Here is an 8192-nt window from a genome sequence, read left to right as displayed (position 1 = left end):
ACCCAACATCAGGTCTCTGGGCCTCCTGGTTATCGAAAAGAAGTTGTTTGAAGATTTTAGCCTATTTCACCCCTGTGACATTGAATGAAGGTCAAGGTCATCTGTTTCATCAAACTTGGTAGCCCTTCATCCCAGCTACTACAAACCAAATATCAGGCCTCTGGCCCGTTGGTTATCATAAGTTGTTTAAAGGTTTTAGCATATTTGACCCCTGTGACCTTGATTGAAGGTCAAGGTCATTCGTTTTATCAAACTTGGAAGCCCTTCATCTCAGCATGCTTCACATCAAATATCAGGTATCTGGGCGCTTGGTTATCAAGAAGTTGTTTAAAGAGTTTAGCATATCTGATCCCTGTGACCTTGAATGAAGGTCCATGTCATTCATTTGAACAAACTTGGTAGTCCTTCATCACGGCAAGCCATATACCTAATATTGGGTTTCTGGGCCTTTTGGTAATTAAGAAAATGTTGTTTAAAGATATTGGCATATTGAACTCCTGTGAGCTTCAATGAAGGTCATGGTCATCCATTTGAACAAACTTCGTAGCCCGTCATCCAAGCATATTACAGACCTAATATAGGGTCTCTGGGAGTTTTGGTTATCAAGAAGTTGAAAATGTGAATTGTTTACGACGCACGACGGACGACGCCGACAAAAGGCGATCTCAATAGGTCAACTGAGACTTCGTCCCATGTGACCTGACAATATACATCAGATTTAAATGACAGATTTACAGTAAATAGTGCCTAGTAACATAATTCTAACATCGCAACAACAAAACAAATTAAAGAAGTACAACCCGTTAACAGTCTCGCAAATGTAATAGAGATATATTACATACTAAAGCCCACCACTGACCTTTATCAATCTTAGAAAACCTGTGAACAGTCTCATCAATGTTATAACGAAGTATTACCTAACAAGAGGCCCAATGGGCGTGTATCGCTCACCTTCACTTCAGCAATTTTGAAGTTGATCTATGGTATTTCTGCAGATACTATATATGCAGCTCATTACCATTTTATTCAAATATCAGAATAGGCTAAGTTTATTCATTTTAAATTTTCTACTAGTTCTTCATTCCAGCATACTTTTGGCCTAATATCAGGTCTCTTGGCTATCGAAAAATCCTTGTTTTAAGTTTTAAGGCTATCCGACCCCTGTGACATTTAATGTAGGTCAAGGTCAATCTGGTGCAAACACCTACCTTACATATATGGATAAATGACATATTTATTAACCCCATAACACCTATTTAGTCCCACCTAGGTGTTTTATTCCGTCCGTATAGACCCTCGCTTTACGCTAGTCAAAATTTCACACTTGACTCGACGCCATATTGCTAACTATGTAGGTCGCGGGCGGCCAAATTACCATAATCAGTGCACGATGGAGCGAAAAGAAAAAAAATACATTTATTTTAAGATATGATACCGCTTATAGTTTATCAATCTAATTAAAATCTAGATGGTCATTATCACTACGTTACACGAACATCTAACAACATCCCATAGGGGGTCACGTTCTGATGACCTTTGAGATATGTGTATTTCACTCTCTGGGCGAATTGTCAATTTCTCGATGTCATCGAAGCAAGTCACTTCGTCACAGCATTCATCTGAAGCAAACCATCTCGTCACAGCATGTATTAACATGTAGCTTTATGCTCTCTGTGACGAAATTACTTGAAACATATTGACAGATTATGCAAGCTATGCACTCTAGTCATGCTAATTCGGACACATAAAATTCACTTCCAAGATTCTGGAAGTAGCCATTTGATTGGCTAATCCAAAAGGTCGTCTCGACGTGACCCCTTATGGGATGTTGTTAGATGTTCATGTAACCAGAGACCTATATAGGTATAGGTCTCTGATGTAACGTAGTGAGAATGACCATCTAGATTTTAATTAGATTGATAGTGGTAAATAATAAGCTTAGTTTTCTTAATTTTAACTATGTAAGAAGAAAAACACAACATTGCGTTCCGATTCGGGTGGTTAGTCGTACTATCACTTACAAAATGGCGGGTCAACAGTATGAAATTTTGACTAACGTAAAGCGAGGGTCTATACGGACGGAATAAAACACCTAGGTGGGACTAAGTGAGTGTTTTGGGGTAAATAAATATCTCATTTATACTTTTATGTAAGGTAGGTGTTATGTCACTCCCGATTTTATTGTATTTGCACCAGATTCTTAGCGACACCAAACGGTGTCGGATAATTCCACGTTTTCATATAGTAGTGCGCTCTGGCCCTACACCAGACATGGTGACAGGGCCAGAGAAAACTGGAGCTATCTACAGGCCTAATATCAACTCCTTGGGCCTCTTTGTTATAGAGAAGAACTCGTTTAAAGATTCTAGCCTATTTGACCCCTGTAACCTTGAATGTAAGTCAAGGTGATTCATTTGACTAAAGGTAGTCCTTCACACCAGCATGCTACATGCACCTAATATCAACTCCCTGGGCCTCATGGTTATCAAGAAGTTGTTTGAAAGAAAAAAGTTGACGCCGGACGGGCAGGTGAGCTAACAAAACGTACCGCTGCATGGTCTTTATCAATCTTTTCACATTTTCAAAAAAACAAAACATGACTTTATTGAACCGACAGATCCGGAATATCAGAATTTAATAAATCTAACGATATTTCATAATAATATTCAGACTTTGAAACAATTCAAATCTCTGTTTTACAATATTCATAAATAGGACATTTTAAATGGAAATGATAAGGCATTTTCACAGCCTCGGGAGATCCAAAGATACAGGCGGGCTGTCTACAAGAAATCATAATTTCGGGAACAGCAGTTGAACCTCAATAGAGTATTACGATAAAAACAGATACAGAAGTAGTACTCGTGACGTATCGGACACGTCACACGCTTCCGATATATCCCATACATCACTCGTGCCATTATGTATTTATAACATATACCTATAGCTAGTTGTGTTCCTTTGATTTTTTCTGCGGTGCTGAGAGCAAAAGTGTGACTAAAACATCAGTGAACTTCGTATTCTGTCAACGAGAACTACTTCGTACGAAAAATGAACAAATGTACATTGTTGAAAGTCACAAGCCCCGTATTCCTCTATTTCATCCAGCTAAAGGTATCTTGCTATTTTTTGTTTCTGACGCCAACCGACATGGCATCCGTCATAAGTTTCTCGTCATGTAATCCTCTGAACATTGTTGGAGTACCGTTCCTCTAAATTGCATTTTCTCGTATTCACATTGTCTAACCAAACAGGAAATACGAAACGTACATGTATACACATATTTATACAACAGCTTAACATGTAGAGGGCTTTACAACTTAAACCTATTACCTACGAATTTTCGCTATTCCTGGGCGTAGAGACCCGGATGTATAATGCTTCCAGAAAACCTCCAGTGAGCGTGACCCTGTATACATATAGATCTATATGATCGAAATTCAGCATTTACACATAAGCTGAACAATAACAATTAGCGTTAGACGTAGGTCCAATACATATAGCTCTATATGTTGTATGTTCACTACATAACGATAGTAATTAGCGTCAGGCGCTGTAGCTGTGGTCATAGCAGCTACCCCGTGTTGCTAGATATACTTTTGAATCTTCAAATTAGCGGCTTTACACCTAATATTCGTTATCTACGATTTTTTGTCATTTCTAGGTGTAGAAAGTCAGATTTTCTTCTCCTTTTTTTTTTTTTTTTTTTGCATTTTCTTTTTCATATTTGAGTGGATGTTTGGAAGTGGTATTTACATATTCAGAAAGTGACGAGATTTATCGTGTATTTAACTCAAACAGCAAGATCAGATCTGATGGTTTCACACGATATTGCCATGGGAATTCCTGCTAATTTTTATTGATATTGAATCGGTGGTTTCCGAGAATAAATTGAAAATGTAAACTTTTACGGACACACGATGTACAATGGTAAAACAAAAGGCGATTAGAAACTAAATGTCATTTGAGAATCCATCTCAGATGACATATGAAATCATTTTGTCTGACCAATTTAACTCATTTAACCCACATGTATTGCTATCAAACAAGTTTATTTTTTGCTAACAGACACATTAAAACATTTCATCATATTACTTTTGACAGTTATCTTCATCAACCTCCTGATTTTGAGATCAAATATACCCAACTGATTTTTTAACAAATCACACCTGCATACTTTTTAACTCAATATGAAGAAGACATCAGAATCACTTCATACAACTTTATTCTGGGCCTACCAGATATGTACGTACCAATAGATACTTTATTCTGGGCCTACCAGATGTGTACGTACCAATAGATACTTTATTCTGGGCCTACCAGATATGTACGTACCAATAGATACTTTATTCTGGGCCTATCAGATATGTACGTGCCAATAGATACTTTATTCTGGGCCTACCAGATATGTACGTACCAATAGATACTTTATTCTGGGCCTACCAGATGTGTACGTACCAATAGATACTTTATTCTGGGCCTACCAGATATGTACGTACCAATAGAGATACTTTATTCTGGGCCTACCAGATATGTACGTACCAATAGATACTTTATTCTGGGCCTACCAGATGTGTACGTACCAATAGAGATACTTTATTCTGGGCCTACCAGATGTGTACGTACCAATAGAGATACTTTATTCTGGGCCTACCAGATATGTACGTACCAATAGAGATACTTTATTCTGGGCCTACCAGATATGTACGTGCCAACATAGAGATACTTTATTCTGGGCCTACCAGATGTGTACGTACCAATAGAGATACTTTATTCTGGGCCTACCAGATATGTACGTACCAACAGAGATACTTTATTCTGGGCCTACCAGATGTGTACGTACCAATAGAGATACTTTATTCTGGGCCTACCAGATATGTACGTACCAATAGAGATACTTTATCCTGGGCCTACCAGATGTGTACGTGCCAATAGAGATACTTTATCCTGGGCCTACCAGATATGTACGTACCAATAGAGATACTTTATCCTGGACCTACCAGATATGTACGTACCAATAGAGATACTTTATTCTGGGCCTACCAGATGTGTACGTACCAATAGAGATACTTTATTCTGGGCCTACCAGATATGTACGTACCAATAGAGATACTTTATCCTGGGCCTACCAGATGTGTACGTGCCAATAGAGATACTTTATCCTGGGCCTACCAGATATGTACGTACCAATAGAGATACTTTATCCTGGACCTACCAGATATGTACGTACCAATAGAGATATACTTTATTCTGGGCCTACCAGATATGTACGTACCAACAGAGATACTTTATTCTGGGCCTACCAGATATGTACGTACCAATAGAGATACTTTATCCTGGGCCTACCAGATGTGTACGTGCCAACATAGAGATACTTTATTCTGGGCCTACCAGATATGTACGTACCAATAGAGATACTTTATTCTGGGCCTACCAGATGTGTACGTACCAATAGAGATACTTTATTCTGGACCTACCAGATATGTACGTACCAATAGAGATATACTTTATTCTGGGCCTACCAGATATGTACGTACCAACAGAGATACTTTATTCTGGGCCTACCAGATATGTACGTACCAATAGAGATACTTTATTCTGGGCCTACCAGATGTGTACGTACCAATAGAGATACTTTATTCTGGGCCTACCAGATATGTACGTACCAATAGAGATACTTTATTCTGGGCCTACCAGATGTGTACGTACCAATAGAGATACTTTATCCTGGGCCTACCAGATATGTACGTACCAATAGAGATACTTTATTCTGGGCCTACCAGATGTGTACGTACCAATAGAGATACTTTATCCTGGGCCTACCAGATATGTACGTACCAATATATACTTTATTCTGGGCCTACCAGATGTGTACGTGCCAATAGAGATACTTTATCCTGGGCCTACCAGATATGTACGTGCCAACATAGAGATACTTTATTCTGGGCCTACCGGATATGTACGTACCAATAGAGATACTTTATTCTGGGCCTACCAGATGTGTACGTACCAATAGAGATACTTTATTCTGGGCCTACCAGATGTGTACGTACCAATAGAGATACTTTATTCTGGGCCTACCAGATATGTACGTGCCAACATAGAGATACTTTATTCTGGGCCTACCAGATGTGTACGTACCAATAGAGATACTTTATTCTGGGCCTACCAGATGTGTACGTACCAATAGAGATACTTTATTCTGGGCCTACCAGATATGTACGTACCAATAGAGAGATACTTTATTCTGGGCCTACCAGATATGTACGTACCAATAGAGATATACTTTATTCTGGGCCTACCAGATGTGTACGTACCAACATAGAGATACTTTATTCTGGGCCTACCAGATGTGTACGTACCAACATAGAGATACTTTATCCTGGGCCTACCAGATATGTACGTGCCAATAGAGAGATACTTTATTCTGGGCCTACCAGATATGTACGTACCAATAGAGATATACTTTATTCTGGGCCTACCAGATGTGTACGTACCAATAGAGAGATACTTTATTCTGGGCCTACCAGATATGTACGTACCAATAGAGATATACTTTATTCTGGGCCTACCAGATGTGTACGTACCAACATAGAGATACTTTATTCTGGGCCTACCAGATGTGTACGTACCAACATAGAGATACTTTATCCTGGGCCTACCAGATGTGTACGTACCAATAGAGATACTTTATTCTGGGCCTACCAGATATGTACGTGCCAATAGAGAGATACTTTATTCTGGGCCTACCAGATGTGTACGTACCAATAGATACTTTATTCTGGGCCTACCAGATGTGTACGTACCAACATAGAGATACTTTATTCTGGGCCTACCAGATATGTACGTACCAACAGAGATACTTTATTCTGGGCCTACCAGATGTGTACGTACCAATAGAGATACTTTATTCTGGGCCTACCAGATATGTACGTACCAATAGATACTTTATTCTGGGCCTACCAGATATGTACGTACCAATAGAGATACTTTATCCTGGGCCTACCAGATATGTACGTACCAATAGAGATACTTTATTCTGGGCCTACCAGATATGTACGTACCAATAGAGATACTTTATTCTGGGCCTACCAGATATGTACGTACCAATAGAGAGATACTTTATTCTGGGCCTACCAGATATGTACGTACCAATAGAGATACTTTATCCTGGGCCTACCAGATATGTACGTACCAATAGAGATACTTTATTCTGGGCCTACCAGATGTGTACGTACCAATAGACATACTTTATTCTGGGCCTACCAGATGTGTACGTACCAATAGATACTTTATTCTGGGCCTACCAGATATGTACGTACCAATAGATACTTTATTCTGGGCCTACCAGATATGTACGTGCCAATAGAGATACTTTATTCTGGGCCTACCAGATGTGTACGTACCAATAGAGATACTTTATTCTGGGCCTACCAGATATGTAGGTACCAATAGAGATACTTTATTCTGGGCCTACCAGATATGTACGTACCAATAGAGATACTTTATTCTGGGCCTACCAGATATGTACGTGCCAATAGAGATACTTTATTCTGGGCCTACCAGATATGTACGTACCAATAGAGATACTTTATCCTGGGCCTACCAGATGTGTACGTACCAATAGAGATACTTTATTCTGGGCCTACCAGATATGTACGTACCAATAGAGATACTTTATTCTGGGCCTACCAGATGTGTACGTACCAATAGAGATACTTTATTCTGGGCCTACCAGATATGTACGTACCAATAGAGATACTTTATTCTGGGCCTACCAGATGTGTACGTGCTAACAGAGAGATGCATTTTTCTGTTACAATACTATAGCCAATGAACACGAGGTATAGTCTCTGAGGGACAGATCATGTAGTATCATGGATCCCTGTCTGTAGACTGGTAGGTAGCCAATACTGGTCCATCAAGTATAATAATAAAACCAATGTGGGAAGGTGCTAACATACATAACCTGTACCCCCTAATCAAAACAAGAGGCCCATGGGGCCTGTATTGCTCACCTGGTTGGATTAGACCAAATGTCAAAATAATGTTCATATTCAATTTGTTTTATTTGTAAATCTCTAACAATGCTATATATGGTTATAGAGTGGGAATCCGAACTGCTTTAAACATTAATGAAGTCCAGACTCTCTAAGGTCTGAAAGACCTCAATAATTGTTTTTAGAACATGC

At 39.1% G+C, this 8192-nt stretch overlaps 1 long non-coding RNA gene across 1 annotated transcript; it reads right to left on the bottom strand.

Annotated features, from left to right (window-relative positions):
• Nucleotides 1-4033: 4033 nt before the first annotated feature.
• LOC117333094 lies at nucleotides 4034-8079 on the bottom strand. Its single transcript, XR_004533827.1, has 2 exons — nucleotides 5474-8079; nucleotides 4034-5387 (listed from the first exon to the last, which is right to left on the bottom strand). It is a non-coding gene; the product is annotated as an uncharacterized LOC117333094 (long non-coding RNA).
• Nucleotides 8080-8192: the final 113 nt, after the last annotated feature.

This window comes from Pecten maximus, chromosome 8, assembly GCF_902652985.1.
Source record: "Pecten maximus chromosome 8, xPecMax1.1, whole genome shotgun sequence".
In the NCBI taxonomy this organism is placed as follows: domain Eukaryota; kingdom Metazoa; phylum Mollusca; class Bivalvia; order Pectinida; family Pectinidae; genus Pecten; species Pecten maximus.
Note: the sequence above shows the minus strand (reverse complement) of the source record. Positions and strands in the feature narration are given on the sequence as shown.